Source organism: Dermacentor albipictus, chromosome 5, assembly GCF_038994185.2.
Source record: "Dermacentor albipictus isolate Rhodes 1998 colony chromosome 5, USDA_Dalb.pri_finalv2, whole genome shotgun sequence".
Lineage (NCBI taxonomy): Eukaryota > Metazoa > Arthropoda > Arachnida > Ixodida > Ixodidae > Dermacentor > Dermacentor albipictus.
Window position 1 is genome coordinate 33,942,908 of NC_091825.1, and position 20,546 is coordinate 33,963,453.

Consider the following 20,546-nt stretch of genomic DNA (forward strand, 5'->3'; position numbering starts at 1 on the left):
AACAACGGTCCCTTTAGCAATACTTTCAACTTCAACGGAAGCGCTGCTTCTGTTCAATATTGTTTTGTTTGCAAAAGCTTCTGTAAAAAAAGGCAAGCGTTCATAGGCTATCGTGGTATTTAGGATGCCTAACAAGCTTGGAGGAAAAGTGCAAACCATTCGTGCACTTCATTTATAGTACATGAAACACGCTAGTAAACAGGATATTTCCTGTCATCATTTAAGCAGATATGACCGGATTGAGTTATACAGTACGGAAACATATGACAAGATTACCGGGCTACTTACTCTGCATTAGCATAATTTATTGTCGGAAACATAATTGGTGTTAAACGTCGATAGGAAATACCTTACGTGCTTTGTATTCGCCCTGTCGCTTCAATGAGGATAAAACAACAACAAAAAAAACTTGTCAGCGCTTTTCCCCGAGCCATGCGTCCTCCGAGAGAGAGAAAAAGAAAGTTTTCTGTACATTATTTTGCTTTGCGGAATTCAAAGCACATGCACATCAATTTGGGCACCTTATTTGAACCTTTATTATTTTGGAATTGCCTACTTCGTCAATATCCTTCTTAACAAGCTTGGATTGGCCGCGTTGAAACGACAATGGGGTTTTCTTTGTCTTCAGATTGTAAGATCGACAGATGTGTTTAGCGGCGAAATCAAGTTTTACGTCCAAGAACTGTAGGCAGTTATCACTGGCCAACTGATGGGTGAAGGTGAGACCTCCAGAGGCGTATTCAACCATTTGTAGAATGGAATTAGTGGCATCATCAAGGTTATTCTGTGCGGACAAGAGAAGTATGACTAGGTGATTGTCTACATATCGGAAAATGCGCGATGCTTGTTTACCAAAAATTCGTTGTTCGACCTGCTTATCGAACACCGATAAAGATATGTCGCAGAGAATACCTACAACTGAAGAACCAATACAAATTCCAGCCTTCTACACGTAATATTTTTCATTAAATTCGATGGCAGTGGAGTTCAGACAGAAGTTTACCTGTTGAAGGAAGTTCTATTTGCTCACTCCTGCCATGCTCTGAAAGCCGACGTCACCAATTTCTTGTATTTGCTGCCTTACTGCGGCAAACAAACCCTCATGTGGTATCAAAGAGCTTCGATGTCGATGGAAAACCCTGAAGTGGCCGTTGGAAGGCCTATATTCAAGTACTTAAAAACTTTATTTGAACTGCGTAGGAGAAACAGGTCATTTTGCCAACTAATTTTAGCATATTCCTCTGTGTGTTGCTCCCAATTTTTCGCCGCCATGTTTCTTTCTCTGGGGGCAGTGCGGTTTATGGGTTTTTCCCCTGAAGAAGATTTACAGGTTACTAGTCACTTTTTTCTCGACTACCTTGCTTAAGCGCTCAAGGTGCGTGCTCTTCTGTAACTTGTCTGCAAAACGTTTCTTTCCTTTTTTTCAAGGAAGTGAGTCTGCTTGAAATTCTTATTTACAGCTTCGGTGGCCTTTCTGCCGAAGGCGGCGACAGTTATGATGACACAGCCAGAATGTTTGTCTGCCTGTTATATGAGAGAATTTCCCTTGAAGTATTTCGCCACTTTTCTTAAAGGTTGTTTTACTGGCGGACCACTTACGCTGCGTTGCACACAGTCCACTCCGTCCCCGATGGCCTAGACTGCCAATTGTTTCAAATAAAAACATTTGGCAGTCTGCGTTCTTGGTGTGTTGTGTGTTTCTTTCGCTTGTCCTCGTTTTTTCACATCGTTTTAACCTCCGTTCAAGGCCGAAACAACTCGCGCTGAAGAACGTCCTACTAATGTATGTTTCTTTTCATCTGGGCTCTATTTTGTGTTCGCAATCAAAGTAAGATGCAATGATTTTAAGCGTGAACCTCATCGCAGTGGCCACCATGGGCGTAGCCAGTAGGGCGAGGGGGGGGGGGGCTTAAGGGGCTTCAGCCCCCCCCTACGAAATATTTTCGCGCTGTCCATGCACCGCCGACCAAAGCAACCCTCGGCGTCGGAAATCATTCTGATTTTTGTCTAGTTTTGTGTAGAATGTCTTTTCTACGTTCGAAAAGACATTTCACCGCGAGAATAGCGAACTCAGGCTGGATTTTGTGGCAACACCCATGTACTGGGAGTCACATAACGCAAGCAGCCGCATCCGTACACAAAGTTTCAAAGGCATTTTGATGGCGAACGAGCTCGCCGCGGTATTAAGCTGAGGAAATTGAATCTAGGGAGCGCATGGATTTCAATTCTGAAACTTTATGGGTATAAATCTAATAAATATTTGATGTGAAAGGTCCATTGACATTTCCTGTGTTGGGCTTTAGATTTTCAATTACGGTATTTTGTGGGTTTAATGCTGTTATAAGCATTTGACACCAAATGTGCACTGATTCTCTAAAGTCTAACATCAGAACATACAAGGAGAAAAGCCAAATCAACACACTATCAGACAAGTTGACAAAGCACGCAGCGAGGTCCGATAAGACGAAGCGTTGTGATGGTTCGTTTATGCCGTCATGACACAAAAAATATCAACCTATTTTTTTTTCACGCACGCCAAAACATCCATGCCAAGGTACTAAAGCCATCCAAGGTAACTACGTTCTCATTTCTTTCTACTTTGAATTTTATTCGCGAGGACACATTGATCCTCTTTAATTTTTTTGTTCTTGCTGCCCTACCCGCGGGCTTCCAGAGGCAGCCAGAACACAAACGTTTTTCTCGTGTGGCCTCGACCCCGACGCGGCGCGCTTCGGTGCGTGTTTCGTTTGCTCTGGCGTGTGTATTTTCACCTGGCAGAGTTTTGGACGCTTTCTGGCTAGCAGACGAGAAAAAGAAACAATGGTCGCTTGCCGCCATCACTGCGGGGACTCAACGGGTTGCACCGCGTTCGCTTGAGCGCAGCCTCTCCGGAAATCTGGTCTCGCCGTTGTAGGATACCGAGCACTATGTGTATGGTTCTCGGTGGACCGAGTGTATGGCGTTTTCTTCGATATACCTTCGGTAGCCATATTACGTGCCGAAAGTAGGCATTCGGCTACAGCCAACATAATTTCCTTTGCGTTTTTTTTTTCATTTTGGTGCCCCCGCCCACAAAAGGGGAAAAAAATAAATTGTCGTGGGGCAGTGAATTGTCGGATAGTGAAGGTTCGATTTCGTTACTTCTTTTGCGGAAAGTCATGGGCCACTGGACGCATCAGTCACCACTATTATTATATACTCTCATTACACAATACAGCGTCTGTGTTGTGTTCTTCCTTTAGCCCTCGTCTTTTGCGCTGTGCAAACATGTCGATATTGAAATTCACGCCCAAAGACAGCAAAGGCCGTCATTTCCGCCGTAAAGGTGTTGTTGACGTTTTTTTTTTCGGTTGTCAGGCGCCATTACTGATAGAATTTGCTAAATCTTGAGTGTCTGTCAATTGTTTCCGATATAGTGAAACGCCGGAATGGCTACGTGTCGCAATCAAGAACAAACGACGTGGAAAATTGAGTAATCGGGTCATCGTGCTCCACGACAATGCCCGTCCCGACGTCGCTGCTGTGGTTAACACAAAATTGGCAAAGTTCAAGTGGGAAACGCTGCAACATCCTTCATACAGCTCAGACCTGTCACCTTGCGACTATCACATTTTGGGGCAACTGAAGAAACAGCTCAAAGGAACCAAATTCGTGTCGGACGGTGACGTGAAAGAGTCACTTCCAGACTTTTTGAAGCAGCAACCCAAGGAGTTTTATGAATCAAGCGACTCATTAGTCAATGGGACAAATGTCCAAATGCTCATGGAGACTACATTTAAATACAGTACCCCGTTTGTCATATTGTAACGTAGATTGAAGACGGAGTCTTACAAAATAGATGTTTCTCCTTATTGACGGGCCAGAAGAAGAGCGCGCAGCTTACGCGCTTCGTCGTCTTTCATGGCGCCGGCGTTTGCGCGCGCTGTCCCGCGGCGCGGGAGGCCCACATCATTGCGTCAATATATTCGCATTGGCTCACTTTCATTTGACTCACACTCGTATATTTTGTAGAACTCGTGCTTTTTATACGTGCTCGCTGTTGCGACTACAATTTTGGTGCAATTAATCACGATACACGACCGGTGACAGCTGCCCCTGCGTAATACATTGGAGCATATGACAGCGTCATTGAGATTTTTCATTGGCCATTGATGTGTACAAAAATGTAAACACGTTTCATGATTGACAAAGTTTCATTAATATATTTCCCCTCAACTTGTTCATTTCATGGCCATTACATTTTTCATATCAGCGGCATGAACTGCTTTGCTGGTTTCGAACTGATATCGTTCTAAACTTCTTGTGATATCGTCTTTGCTTATTAAATAGGAGAAAAAAAAGCATGCAATAATTGATATAGGTTATTTTGGGCGCAATTATTGGCACATACGAGTATATTCTTTTATGAAAAAATGCACATTTTACTTGTTCTGAGAGTGCGTAGAGTTCAAGAATTTGTTTGCAGGATCTTTGGCAATGGCAATGCAATTATTATTCGTGAATTTGATCGCTCGATAAATTGTTGAAGAGGAAGCTTAAGCTCGGGCCCAACTCTGACGCGGCCTATTCAAGTACATGCAAAACGCAGAAACGCTTTTCTGAGATATATACTGGATCGCTTTTAATTAAATTTGCTGCATTTGAGAGAGAAAGTGAAATTGTAGTGTCTGTTCAAAGCGGAATTTTGATTTAGGGCCTCAATTTCGTTTAAATAATTTCAAAAACCTAAAATTCGTAAAGAATACAAGCACGACGTTTACAATCTGATAGCTCTGCATTAAGAACAGATATCGTGGTTCTGTAAACGGCATGTATTATAGCAGTCAATGTGGACAAATTTGGTGAAAAAGGAACCAGAAACGCTTTACAGACAAGTTACAGAAGAGCATGCGCCTTGTGGCCTTAAGCCAGGTAGTCGAGAAAAAATTTACAAGTCACTTGGAAATCTTCTTCAGGGAAACAACCCATGAACCAGACTGCCCCCTGAGAAAGAAACTTCTTGGTGGACAGTTGGGGGCTACTTACAGTAGAACATGCAAAAATTAGTTGGCAAGGACCCGCTCTTCTGCACAGTTCAAATAAAGTTAATTACTTAAATGAAGGCCTTCCGACAGCCACCACAGGGTTTTCCTTCGACATCGAAGTTCTCTTATACCGCATGAGAATTTGTTTGGCGCAGTAAGGCAACAAATACAAGAAATTGGTGACGTCGGCTTTCAGAGCATGGCAGGGGTGAGCACATAGAACTTCCTTCAACAGGTAAACTTCTGTCTGAACTCCACTGCCATCGAATTTAATGAAAAATATTACGTGTAGAAGGCTGGAATCTGTATTGGTTCTTCGGTTGTACCTAGTCTCTGCGACATATCTTTATCGGTGTTCGATAAGCGGGTCGAATAACAAATTTTTGGTAAACAACCGTCGCGCATTTTTCGATATGTAGAAAATCACCTAGTCATACTTCTCCTGTCCGCACAGAATAACCTTGATGATGCCACTAATTCATTCTAGAAATGTTTTGAATCCGCCTCTGGAGGTCTCACCTTCACCCATCAGTTGGCCAGTGATAACTGCCTACAGTTCTTGGACGTAAAACTTCATTTCGCCGCTAAACACATCGGTTGATCTTACAATCTGAAGACAAAGAAAACCCCGTTTTCGTTTGAACACAGCCAATCCAAGCTTGTTAAGCAGGCTATGATGACCTAGCCTGTATGACTGCCCTGAAAAAATCCTGCGAACATAACATAGAAGCTAGTTTCAATCAGCAATAGCAGCGCTTGCTTTCGGCGGGCTACCCGGATAGTTTATTCACGAGCACATGTGAAAGTCTCTTGCAGAAACTGAACGGCTGCAGAAAAATAAAGAGACGTACAACAAAGATAAACTGCAGGCTATGCCCTACACTCATCGCGTTTTTCAGATTAAAAAAGTGGCGAGCCGTTACGGGGTCAAAGTGTTCTCGGCTGCATGTACACTCGGCAGAGTGTGCCCGCTCGTGATGCAAGAAAATAAGCGTAGGCCTCAGCGCACAACGAAGCGCGATAAGCAGTTCACTGAGTGTATTCGTTGGGTTGCTCATGTAAGCCCCCAGTAGAACCTGTGACAGGTTCTACATCAGACAAACGGGTTGGTGTTTCAACGAAGGGCACGTGAACATAACTGTAACTGTTCTAAACAGGTATTGTTATGTTGTAAACATTTCCATTACTGTAACTGCATGTAAAGATAAATGTTAGGGTACGCAAGAGACTACATGCATGCCAGTCTTGGAAAACGCGACCTTATTGCTCAGATCAAGAAACCCGACAGAAAAGGACATTGTGGAAGCATTTCACCTTATCAAATCTAGCTACAAGTGAGTCAGCAGGCCATCTGTTTCTCTTTTACACGAAGAAATTGCTTTTTTGGGAAGCTACTTGTGAACAAAAAAAAAAGGAAAAGTAGCCTTTACGCGTCGTTTGTTTGGTTTTTTCCATGCGTGTATTTACTCTGGAGTTCAGGCTGAGCTTCATCAAATATTACCGTGTTTTATAGCTCTTGCCTCAGGCCATTTTCACGAGTGTTCAGGTTTTTAAAAGTGTCACCTTCGCCTTTACTTCGGTTGGTTGTTCTCTTTTCATTCTTTTGTCTTCATATGATTTCATCCCTCTTAACCTCACTAGTGTTGACCTTGCTTTAATCACGATTTATAGGTATCATCACTGCTTTTTTATTCCCTCACTTGTCGCCTACACTTCGGTTACTGCTACGTGTTCCGTCTTCGTTTTTTGACAGATAAATATTTGCACGTAGAACAGTTTGGTTCGGTTTTTTTGTTCATGTTTATTCGATACGGGCAGTGTTACAGTTTGGGTCCAAAATTCTCCTACGTTAGCTGCACAAGTGTGAGTGACGATGTGGTATTGGGGTGGGGATCCTGCTTGAAATAGGCTATGCTTTGATAAACAGATGGCCGTCTGGGCTCGAGGCTTTTTGTGTGTATCTTTCACTTCTCCTGGTCTTTTTAGCGCATTTTTAACATCCCGTCACAAAGACATCGATCGGAAAATCTAGCCCGCAAGAATGAAACGATGAGCTCCGCAGTGGGAGGACGTGATCATAGCAGGACACAAAAGTGTGGTGAGTGCAACGTGAACCATCACATTCAGTTTGTTTCTTGGAAGTGCGCACTACTGTATATTCTGCTGATTTCTTCAGACAAGTGGATGTTGGCGGATTGGCAGCAATGCTGTACTTTCGACTGGCAAATTGGAAATCCACATTTCAAATCCCGTGGGAGCCAGTGATCACTTCGTTTCTTTTTTCGTTTTATAAACGCCTCAGCAAGTATATTGGGATCACTTTGGTACACACGGAGAAGACTGTGCTAATAATTGAATTAGATATATCGCTATAAAGAGAGAGCTTAGTGCACATGTCACCAAAGCACTCCCAGCAAAAACATCTCATAAAACGTATATAAAACAGATGAAAAAATTTTGGATAATTATATGAGACCACACCCGCCGTGGCTGCTTAGTGGGTAGGTTGTTGGGCTGCTAAGCACAAGGTTGTGGAATTGAATCCCGACCACTAGGGCGGATTTCGATGGGCGCGACATGCGAAAACACCCGTGAATTTACATTTAGGTGCACGTTAAAGCGCCGCATGTTGTCCGAATTTCTAGACACCCGCTAGAGTGACTCTGGAAATTGCCTCATAATGCCTCATAATCAGATTGTGGTTTTGGTGCGTAAAACCCCATTACTAAATTTTCAAGCGCAGCTTCTATTGCTTCGCAAATAGCGTTGTATTGGTCGTGTAAAAATCTAGTTGCCATCTGAGCACACCAGCTGCGGGAAAGGGCGGTCTGATGAGTTTACAGCTGCGCTGACGCATCAGGGTGAGCCATTAGCAAAGATTCAGCAATCATGGAGAGCCGTTTGACTTCCACCGGGGTGCGGAAGGGCAAGAAAAGGTCTCGCGCGCCCTCCTCTGGCATCGTTTCCGCTCTGTTCATTCTCGGAAAATGGTTGGGATGGCCACGAGTGTTGCGTTCCCTCGAGTAAAAGGCAGGTTTCGACGAGTGGCAGCGACAACTCCCCCGTGAATGGGCTCGACGCCGGCTTGCCGATCCAGTCGTTAAGGCTTAAATATATAGCCCAACTTAGCGTAAACGCGGGCATATGTTTGTCACGTTGGTGTGAATACCAGCGTCTATAGTTCAACTATAGATGGTTAGATGGTTTGAGGCACTGGCGCTGCCAACATAACCAGACGCGGCCAACGCACTTCCACGCGCCTAGCGTCTACAAGGCTCACCCATGCTCCGATATCATCGTACTATAAACGCGCATTTAGAGCCGCGCGACCCAGGCAATCGGACAGCAACGAGAAGATCCCGAGATTAAGGAGAGAGAGGCCGAAGCAATCCGGCACATTTACCTGTGGGTTATATAACGGTGACGAAGGTCAAATGCACGCCGGACAAGCTTCGCTTACCCCCATTATTCAGTAGGCGAAGCGTTAGTCATTTCATTATGAGAACAAAATGTTTCACATTTTTCTCATACGCACATGCGGGATTACTGCATATGTTCCAGTGCGTTATAGGAAACTGTTTGATTGAGACTAATTGGGGAAAGCCATGCGAGTGCAACAAATTATGTATTCGTAGAGATTTATTCACTCAGACGCCCTTTAAAAAACTTCATGGAAGTGCATTATAGGCACAAAAAAACACCTTCAAAAGTGCAATCTTTCCCTGTCTGTAGCTCGTAGATTCGTGCTGCACACTTCCACATATTTCTATACTGCAGAAACTAGTCACGTACTTATCCTAAGTAATTGCTTCCATGCTTTTCCAACACGAGCATGAGCTAATATGGTAACTGCTTAAGCGTGCAATTCTTAAATATAAAAAAGTGTGTACATGTAATAGCAAGACTTGAGTGTCTCTATGAAAAGCAACTTCACTTAATAGGGGCTTGGCATAGGCTAGTTTTGTTTGGGCCCACATTCACTGTTGTTTGGCATCGCCCGTAATCACAAACAGCAGTTTCAGTTCTTAATTCTCTGTTTTTGGCCTTCGCATAGTATAACGATAACTAGTTCAGCTCACAAGCAATGCAGTTTTATCTGAACAAATGCCGGTGTCTTGCCAGTCATGACATTCATGAGCCTGGTTTTTGCTTTTCAATGAATTCTGGGCTGAGTAGCCAGCGCTACTAGCATCAATTACACTCTTTTGAAGAGAAACGCTGGCGTAAAATGTGCGGATAGTGAAGATCTACCCTTCCAAGAAAAAAGGTAAGCTGACCTAAAACTATGTTGGAGTACCGCTCACGTTTTCTGTTGCCGGTTTCAGTTTTCGCTCGTGTTCATCAACGTCCTTCAACACAACCGGCTTTCTACTCGGCTACAATTACAGAAACACGCATGTGCTTGGGCATTGGTCGATTTGTCATGCACGTATTTTGTCAATGATTCAAGCCAAGTACAGTGACAATATCCGTACTGAAGATATGCACAAAATCAATGGCATCTCTGCTTTCCTTTCTGACAATGTCAGGCACGGCCGTTATCGAAATATTGCGTTTCATGAACAGTTAACAACGTCCGTGAAAATAAGCCAGGCTAGCTCCGGCAATGCCTTAATTTCCTTATTGCTCTTGAGGCTCAAGGACGGCAGGTGAGAGAAGGTCAGATATATACCTTAATCACTGCTGACGAGCAAGTATTTATTGCGCCACTGTATGCGTTGCAACCACTGAGCCGCCGGGACCACCGATGAGCGCACGCCGCATCCTTATCACTCGAACGACATCTTCGGAAAGGTAAGCAAATCCTGCCTTCATTTGTGCGTCATTTTGATGTTAACCAATACAAACAATTATGCACAAAACGAGACATGTGCACAAAACGAGACACAAAACCCATTTCTTTGTTGTGCCTTCAACGCGTCAGTCACCTCTCCCGTACGGACTCAGGCTGAGACAACCTGAGAGTCTAAGTGCGGTATGAGTTAAGCTGAATAGAACGTAAACTGGCTGTCTGGGTCGCTATTTTGTAGCGATGCCTTATGCCTTATTCTATGCTATTCTTATCATCCACCACACACGGCCGCCTGATCCCGTTGATAATGTGGGTAGACTGTCGCTCAGACCACTAGCCAAGCGCGAAAAGCCTGAAAAAGCATAGAATCGGAAAAGGCATCGCTACAATATACCGGCCCAGATCAGCTGTTGCACTCGGACTAGCAAGACCCGCCAGATTGACAAGCCTGAATATGACCGCGCCTCAGTGGGTGAGTAGTTGAGTCACTGAGGCTGAGTTAGTTTTCGTGAACTTGACTTCGGTCGAGTTACTCTGAGTCACGTGTCGAGCATTAATTTCCCGGTTTTAGTCCTCGGGCAAGCAAGCCAGTATTCAAAAACGATATTTCGATTGCAGTGCGGTAAGTTATATTGACATCAGTTCGAATTTCGAAGCTGTTCACGTAAGCGTTTTGCTGTTTTAGGATGTGTTAAAGCCTCAAAAGTCTGTTAAATTGTCTTTTTTGGTGAAGCCGACGCAGGCATCCTTTAATGAGAGTGTCAATCTCCGCTGCTGCAGACAAGGTGTACCTCGGCACACTAATACAGCACATCATTTGCAGCCACATAGCACCGGCCGTGAGTGGATGTTTGTCCGGCGTAATGAAGAAAGAAATCATTATTATTAAATATATTGGCTTAGCCGACAGTGAAATTCTTGCCATTATGCTCGCATATGATATTTATCGCCGGGAGTGCTCCGATAGAAGAGGTGGTGGCACCCTTCTGGGTAATAAAAAACCATCACATGATATGTTATTGACACATCTTCAGGTGTGGAGACTCTCTGGGCCTTATGCCACTGCCATTTTGCAGAAGTTCTGATATGCGTTTGTTACCCCCTCCGAGATTATAGTCATTGCTTGGTTGATGAACTGCACAGCAGCATTGCTAAAGCCACCAGCTTTGTCCAGCCGAGTCCACACACAATATTGGCGACCTTATTCTCCCTCTCTTTGCTTACTAGTAGTCATCTGATGATGACTCATCTACTAGTCATCTTGATGACTAGTAGTCATCCTGCAATTTTTCTTGAAGTAACATACTACAAACCTGTGCTTGCGCACAAAAAGTTTTAAGATCCTCTACAACATAACGAAAAGCACTTAGCCCTAAAGTGAAAATTAACAATTTTGCATAATTCATCTTAGCTGATGATCTAATATAGCAGAACATAACGAAATTCCCTAAGGAGCGCCTCATAGTGACGAAGCATAAGCCGTTGGTTTCATTCAGCTGGCGCTAAGCACCTCTATTATATCCTTCGCATAAGTTACATGAAACACCCTGTATATAGAATGTAAAACGCCTTGTCAAATCTTTCCGCTATGTTTTCAAATGTCTACGCTCCTTCTCTTGTTATTGCTGTAACCAGTTGCGTTCTTTTGGCCACCGTTCAGGTGTCAGCTGCTGCTGCCAGAAAGTTCTGTGAGCAGCAATGTCCTTCCCCATTTTGATACCACGTGTTTCACGCCATTAGAAAAAGAACTTCATCGTCATCATCATCAGCCTGGTTACGCCCACTGCAGGGCAAAATCCTCTCCCATACTTCTCACACTACCCCGGTCATGTACTAATTGTGGCCATGTTGTCCCTGCAAGCGTTTTAATCTCATCTGCCTACATAACATTCTCCCGTCCCCTCCTACGCTTCCCTTCCCTTGCAATCCAGTTCGGAACCCTTAATGACCATCGGTTACCTTCCCTCCTCATTACATGCCCTGCCCATGCCCATTTCTTTTTCTTGATTTCAACAAAGATGTCATTAACTCGCCTTTGTTCCCTCACTCAATCTGCTCTTTTCTTATCACTTAACATTACACCTATCATTCTTCTTTTCATAACGCGTTGCGTAGTCCTCAATTTAAGTAGAACCCTTTCGTAAGCCTCCAGGTTTCTGCCCCGTACGTGAGTACTGGCAACACACAGCAGTTATACACTCTTCCTATGAGGGATAATGGCAACCTGCTGTTCATGATCTGAGAATGCCTGCCAAACGCTCCCCAGCCCATTCTTATTCTTCTGATTAATTCAGTCTCATGATCCGGATCTGCGATCACTACCTGTCCTAAGTAGATGTATTCCCTTACCACTTCCAGTGCCTCGCTACTTATCGTAAACCGCTGTTCTCTTCCGAGATTATTAAACATTACTTTAGATTTCTGCAGATTAATTTTTAGACTCACCCTTTTGCTTTGCCTCTCCAGGTCTGTGAGCATGCATTGCAATTGGTCACCTGAGTTACTAAGCAAGGCAATATCATCAGCGAATCGCAAGTAACTAAGGTATTCTGCATTAAGTTTTATCCCAAATTCCTCCCAATCTAGGTCTCTGAATACCTCCTGTAAACACGCTGTGAATAGCATTGGAGAGATCGTATCTCCCTACCTGACACATTTCTTTATTGTGATTTTGTTGCTTTATTTATGGAGGACTACGGTGGCTGTGGAGTCGCTATAGAAATGTTTCAGTATTTTGCATACGGCTCGTCTACACCCTGATTCCGTAATGCCTCGACTGCTGAGGTTTCGACTCAATCAAATGCTTTCTCATAATCGATCGAAGCTATATATAAGTGTTGGTTATATTCCGCACATTTCTCTATCACCTGATTGATAGTGTCAATGTGGTCTAATGGTGAGTAGCCTTTACGGAATCCTGCCTGGTCCTTTTGTTGACAGAAGTCTAAGGTGTTTCTGGTTCTATTTGCGATTACCATAGTAAATACTTTGTAAGCAACGGACGGTAAGCTGATCGGTCTATAATTTTTCAGGTCCTTGGCGTCCCCTTTCCTATGGATTAGGATTATGTTAGGGTTCTTCCAGTATTCCGGCACGCTCGAGGTCATGAGGCATTGCGTATATAGGGTGGCCAGTTTTTCTAGAACAATCTGCCCACCATCCTTCAACAAATCTGCTGTCACCTGATCCTCCCCAGTTGCCTTCCCCCTTTACATAGCTCCAAAGGTTTTCTTTACTTCATCCGGTGTTATTTGTGTGATTTCGAATTCCTCCAGAATATTTTCTCTTCCATTATCGTCGTGGGTGTCAGTAGTAATGTACAGATCTCTATAGAACTCCTCAGCCACTTGGACTATCTCATCAATATTAGTAATGATATTGGCGGCTTTGTCTCTTAACACATACATCTGATTCTGGCCTATCCCTAGTTCCTTCTTCACAGCTTTCAGGCTTCCTCCGTTCCTGAGAGCAAGTTTAATTCTATCTGTAATATACGTCCTTATGTCAGCTGTCTTAAGCTTGTTGATTACCCGCCGCGGTTGCTCAATGGCTATGGTGCTGGGCTGCTAGGCACAAAGTCGCGGGATCGAATCCCGGCCACGGCGGCCGCATTTCGATGGGGGCGCAATGCGAAAACGCCCGTGTACTTAGATTTAGGTGCACGTTAAAGAACCCCAGGTGGTAGAAATTTCCGGAGTCCTGCACTACGGCGTGCCTCATAATCAGAAAGTGGTTTTGGCACGTAAAACCACACAATTAAATTAATTAGGCTTGTTGATTAACTTGGAAAGTTCTGCCAGTTCTATTCTAGCTGTAGGGTTAGGGGCTTTGACACATTGGCTTACTGGCATCCTGTCTAACGGAGTTACCACCGACTTCTATTGCACATTCCCTAATGATGCCCATAAGATTGTTGTTCATATCTTCAACACTAAGGTCCTCTTCCTGAGTTAAAGCCCAATACCTATCCTGTAGCTTGATCCAGAATTTCTCTATTTTACCTCTTACCGCTAACTCATTTATCCGCTTTTTATGTACCTGTTTCTTCCGTCCCCTCCTCAAGTCTAGCCTAATTCGAGTTCTTACCATCCTATGGTCTCTGCAGAGCATTTTGCCGAGCACGTCCACATCTTGTATGATGCCAGGGTCAGCACAGAGTATGAAGTCTATTTCATGTCTAGTCTCGCCGTTTGGGACTCTCCACGTCCAGTTTCGGCTATCCCGCTTGCGGAAGAAGGTATTCATTATCAGCATATTATTCTGTTCCGCAAACTCTACTATCTCTCTCCTGCTATTCCTAGTGCCTATGCCATATTCCCCCACTGCCTTGTCTCCAGCCTGCTTCTTGCCTACTTTGGCATTGAAGTCGCCCATGAGTATAGTGTATTTTGTTTTCACTCTACCATCGCCGACTCCACGTCTTCATACAAGCTTTCGACTTCCTGGTCATCATGACTGGATGTAGGGGCGTAGACCTCTACAACCTTCATTCTGTACTCCTTATTAAGTTTCACAACAAGACCTGCCGCCCTCTCGGTAATGCTATAGAATTCCTGTATGTTAGCAACTATATTCTAATTAATCAGGAATCCGACTCCTAGTTCTCGTCTCTCCGCTAAGCCCCAGTAGCTCAGGACGTGCCCGCTTTTCAGCACTGCATATGCTTCTTTTGTCATCCTAACCTCACTGAGCCCTATTATATCCTTTTTACTCCCCTCTAATTCCTCAAATAGCGCTGGTAGACTCGCCTCAGTATATAACGTTCTAGCGTTAAACGTTGCCAGGTTCAGATTGCAATGGCGGCCTGTCCGGAACGAGGGATTCTTAGCATCCTCTGCTACGTCGCAAGTCTGACCACCATCGTGGTCAGTTGCTTCGCAGCTGCTGGGGACTGAGGGCCGCGGTTTGATTGTTGTATTCATATAGGAGGTTACTTTAAGCATATTTTGAAGTGCAATTAGCGAATTAGGTATGTTTATTTATCATAAGTTTTAAATAAGTGCTTTAGGGGTTGGTCAGTGGAAATATTGTAGAGTATGCGATGGAAGATCCAATAAAGTTGCTTCAATGTTAGGTTTCAGAAGCTACCTTATACACATCTTGGAAACCTATTCGGGAAACCTAATATGTGAATAGATGTTGGCCCTACACAGTCGATAACACAACAAATGTTCAAGAACTTATCCACAGCAACTTACTAGGCGCGCTGCCAAAAGGGGCTTTCTTGAGGATGCAACATTTTCACAAAAGAGGTACTGAGAAAAATGACAGCAAGGTTTTTGTTTACAGGATTGCCGCAAAAAATAAACGAAAGCAAATCGCAACAACAACTAGCTGTAAAGTTTACACACAGATTTTAAGCACGGCAGAACGATCGTATATTATGTGTTCATTCTTTTCGTCTCCATCTGCAGTTATTCCTTCTTGATTATTTCCGTTTCCGGTGAGGGCAAAGCCTGGAACAGGGTTAATAGTATCAGAAGGCGAACAACATATTCACTCCCTTTGGTAAACAAACAGGGCGACACCCTGCAAGATAATGCAGACTCACTTGGGATCACTTTGAGGGAGTGTCAAGTTCAGCCCATTATTCACAATCCTTTCTCAAATATAAACGAATAGAATAATGTAAGCCATTCATAAGAAAATGTCGACAGAATGAACCGTACAACCGTTCTTTTGGTATTGCCGTGTTGAGAGCTGCCTTGAACGCATGCAAGAGCTCTGCACCGGCATCTGACAGAATTATGTATGAAATTATCAAAAACTTGCACAATGACACGCAAGTTACACTACTCACACTTCACAACACTATTTGGGCTCTAGAATACCTTCCAACCACATGAAAAGAAGCCATTGTGGTCCCTGTTTTGAAACAAGGCAAAGACCCTTTCTCTGCAGCAAGATACCGCCCAATAGCCCTCACAAGTTGCCTTTGTTAGGTATTTAAAAAAGTGAATGATCGGCGACTCATCCATTTCCTTGAACTCAGCAAAATGCTTGATCCCTATCACTGTTGCTTCAGACAAGGGTGGTCCACAACCGATCATCTTGTACGTACTGCTATCATGGATCATCTTGTACGCACTAATATCTGTGACGCATTTCTACACAAACAGTTTTTTCTTATCCATATTCTTCGATATGGAGAAAGCGTACGACACAACGTAACGCTGCGGAATCTTGAGAGACTTGTCAGAAATGGGCATTCATGGTAATGTGCTAAACCTAATAGAAAGCTATCTGTCCAATAGAACCTTCCAGGTAAAAGCCGGCTATCTGCTGTCACGTCCACTTATGCAGGAAACTGGTTTAACCCAGGGAAGCGTGCTCAGCTGCACACTCCTTATTGTTAAAATGACAACACTTCGTGCTTAATAACCACCGGCCATCTTTATTCCGTCTATGTGGACGACATGCAAATAGATTTCAAATCCTGTAACCTCGCAGTGTGCGAGAGACAGGTAGAGCATGGCTTAAACAAAGTGTCAAAGTGGGCAGAGAAAAACGGCTTCAAAATCAATCCTCACCGAAGTTCTTGTGTTCTTTTTACAAGAAAGAGAGGCCTGGTTCTGGATCCTTGCTTAGGACTGCGTGGACCACAAGTGCCTATCAACAAAGAACACATATTTCTAGGTGTTATACTTGACTATAGGCTAACTTTCATTGCACACATTAAATACCTTAAAGAAAAGTGTCTAAAAACAGTGAACTCATTGAAACTTCTATACCAGACTACATGGGGTAGTGACAGAAAGTGTTTAATGAATCTTACAAGAGCGTAATTTGGTCACGATTGGATTATGGTGCCGTAGTATACAACTCTGCCGCCCCGAGCACGCTAACGATGTTACATCCTGTTCCCCATCTAGGTATCCGCTTAACCACTGGCGCTATCAGAACAACCCCGATTGAAAGCTTATATGCCGAATCAAATGAATGGTCTTTCCACATATAGAGAACATACATCAGCTTGACATATTTTTTCAGAATACATTCTAATCATGAGCATCCATGCTTCAATACCGTTAACGACATGACATATGCTACACTCTTTCGTAATCGTCCCTCTGTAAGACAGCCCTTTTCACTGCGCGTGAGGGAGCTCAGCATTGAAATGGATGTCCCACTCCTCGAGCATCGCTTAACGCATCCAACCAAGCTGTTACCCCTTGGGACTGTCAGGTGGTAGAATGTGACGTATACTTTCCAAAAGTTACCAAGCACGCTCCAGAGGTTGAAATCCGAATGCATTTCCTAGAACTCAGTATAACCACTCCTGCACAGAGTTGTGCACAGACGCTTCCACGTCACATGCTGGAGTGTCCTACGCAGACGTCAGTCCATCCTTCTCGGAATCCGATGTTCTGAATCCGGAAACAAGTATCTTGCAATACGCAATACTGTCGGCTGTGATGTATATAAGGAAATCAAAACTCCAAGAAGCAGTTACATATACAGACTCCCTAAGTGTCGTGAAGGCGTTGATGTGACTCTATAAGCACAAAAATCCAGTCCTTACTGAAATTTATTCCTACCAGTGTAAAGCTTATCTATCTAATCAGCATATCATTATATGCTGGGTGCGTCGCCATAGGGGCATCGAGGGCAGCGTTCTGGCGGATTACATGGACACGTCAATTGAATCGCACGCTGTTAATCTTACCGCTCCTGTTCCTGTCACAGATCTGAAGCTTCTGTTACGAAAGAAACCTCGAAACCACTGGCAACGTATGTGGGACGCAGAAACAAATAATAAGCTGCGCGTGATAAAGCCACAATTAGGTTTTTGGCCCTCCGCAACGAAATCACGGCGAATAGATGTACTATTCTGCCATCTGAGAATAGGACACATATTTGGCACTCATAATTTTCTACTGACTGGAAATGAACCTCCAACCTGCGATAGATGTGGTGAAAGGCTGACCGGCCTTTACATCATCCTGGAGTGTCGGCAGGCCGAAGCTGAGAGAAAGAAACATTTTCTTCTAGCATACCGCTGCTCTGTCCCTCTTTATCCGGCTATGTTTCTTGGCCAAGAACCGCTTTTTACCACTGAAGCGTTCCTCGGTTTTTTTAATGATGTTATCCTACATGTTTTAAGTCCTTTACATTCGTAGCGCATCCTCTTTTCAGAAGATGCCACTGTGATAATTTTTATTACATAGCGCATGCCTCCAGGCCCTTGTGTTTCAAGGGCCCTTAAGAGGCAGTAGTGCTCTAGCCAATTCAAGCATCTGATATGTTTTGTGCATTGTATCGTTCTTTCGAAATGGATTTTAATGTGCATAGTACACGTCATTTGCCATCAACATAATCTTATTTTCAGATAGGTTTACTCACTTTAGAGCGGCTATTTTTTAGGCCCCTCTACGGTCACGTTACGTCAACGTCATAGAACTCATAAGTACACTGCGAACTCATCACCATGGACGTGGCGCTCTTTGGCCATACCTGCCCCTTGCGCCAATAAACACCACACATTCATTCATTCATTCATTCATTCATTCATTCATTCATTCATTCATTCATTCATTCATTCATTCATTCATTCATTCATTCATTCATTCATTATTTTCGTTTGTATTCTAGCCGTAAATTTCTTAGAAGCGCGAAATGTTCAAACCATGTCTGACTGATTGAAAAAGGCAGCACTGTATGCTAAATGAGGAACACAATTCCCATTTCCCTAGCGCCTCGGCCCGCCGCGTTCCGAGAAATACTACGGGATCAGTTACCCTCCCCCCATTTCCTCCTTCTCAGTAGCTCTAGTATAACCGCTGTCTAAAGCTGTAGAAAGGATGAAGACACCACTGGAAGCTGTGAAGATCGCCTGCTTTGTGCGAGACTCAGAGCTGTATTGAGACAGCAGCGCGACTGACCATGCTGAATAGCTACCCGGGAGCGCTAGTTTTCGGGCACCAAGGGACAAGCAGCCGCTGCGAGCGGATCATACGCGAATCGGGGCATCTCGGCAAGCGCTGGAAACTTTTCCCTTTTTATGTTTACGCACAAGTGTTAAGTGCTGTTCAAGTACGGCGAAAATATATCATGTACCAAGGCGCTCTCAAGACCGCCTGCATGCGTGAGATTCGGGAAACAAGAGGTTAGGGCCACCGAAAATTGACACTATATCGGGCAACATGAAATCTCTAAGAAAAGGGCTTCGCAAACACTACCCACATACCTTGCGCATGCTTTCTCGTGACAACAAAAGAAAATATAACGCAGACAAATTCCGAACATCTGCAGCTGCCACGATTCGCACTTCATAAGCCTACAATAAATAGAAGCTACCTTATACAGATCATGGAAATGTATTCGGGGACCCTAATACGGGAATAGATGTTGGCACTAGACACTCGATAACACTAGAAATGTTCAAGAACTTGTGCACAGCCACTTACGAGGCGCATTGCCAAAACGCGCTTCCTTTGAGGATCCCTTAACCCGCAAAGGATGGACAAATTAGCGAATATCTTACGCATCTAGGGCGCTCTGGGCCGTACTTATCCGCCACAAGGTAGTCTTGCTGCCTGCGAGATTATCTTACTGAGCTATGCCGAATTCTTGGTTGCAGTAGCAGGAAGTTCAAATCCCCCCCCTCGTTTTTTTTATGTGTTAAATTTGACGTTCTCCAGTGCACTAAATCTGCAGGGTTGGAGTGACGTCTGACACCAGTGAAACATGCCGAGAGTGAGTGGGCCTATACAAATCCAGGTACAACGGAATTAGAAAGGCCCAATAAGCTTGAACAAAGACATTCCCTCACAAGAACAGGAATTGGCCTGCCTGATGCAGTATTCGGCCACAACCTTCCTGATGATATGCACATTTAGCCAATGCCCATCAGTCACCAGCAGCTACGAATCACCTGACCAAGGTGGCGGTCAGAGCTGTAACGCAGCAGAGGGGGCTAAGAATCTCTGGGTCCGGACAGGCCGCCAATGGTAACTGACCCTTGCAATGTTCAACACCCGAACCCTCTCGGGTGAGGCTAGCTTAGCAGGAGTCTTTGAGGAATTATCAGACATTGTTTGGGACATTATCGACCTCAGTGAGATTAGAAGAACTGGTCAGGCTTATACATTGCTAAATAACGTCCATGACGTCTCCTATAGAGGTCTCCCTGATAAGGAGCAATACGGAGTAGGATTTCTGATACATAAGGATACGGCTGGCAACATTGATGAATTCTACAGCGTGAGTGACAGGGTAGCAGTAGTCGTAATCAAACTTAATAAGAGGTATGCAATAAAGGTAGTACAAGACTACGCTCCAACATCGAGCGATGACAATGAGGAATCAGATCAGCTTTATGAAGATGTTTAATTACAGATGAGTAAAGTGAACACTCGGCATACAGTAGTAACGGGTGACTTCAATGCAGAAGGGGGGGAAAAGCAGGCGGGTGAAAAAGTAATTGGCAACTACGGCGTCGATTCAAGAAATGCGAGAAGAGGCATGCTGGTAGAATTCGCTGAAAGGAATAAGCTGAGAATAATGAACACCTTTTCAGCAAACGCAGCAACAGAAAGTGGTCCAGGAAAATCCCTAATGGTGAAACAAGAAATGAAATTGATTTCACACTTTCTACCGATTCCAGCATAGTGCAGGATGTAAAAGTGATAGGTAGCGTAAAGTGCAGTGATCAAAGGTTAGTGAGGGCTAGGATTCACCTCTATTTGAACAGCGGGAGAGTAAAATTGCTTAAGAAAAGACAGGTCAAC

General features: G+C 44.0%; 1 protein-coding gene across 1 annotated transcript in view; it reads left to right on the forward strand.

Annotated features, from left to right (window-relative positions):
• Nucleotides 1-9,758: 9,758 nt before the first annotated feature.
• Nucleotides 9,759-20,546, forward strand: part of LOC135908106 (thiol S-methyltransferase TMT1B-like) — an 86,961-nt gene continuing 76,173 nt past the window's right edge. The window contains exon 1 of the mRNA XM_065439864.1: nt 9,759-9,818. The gene's annotated coding sequence lies outside the window, so the exon portion shown is untranslated. The remainder of the gene's footprint in view (nt 9,819-20,546) is intronic.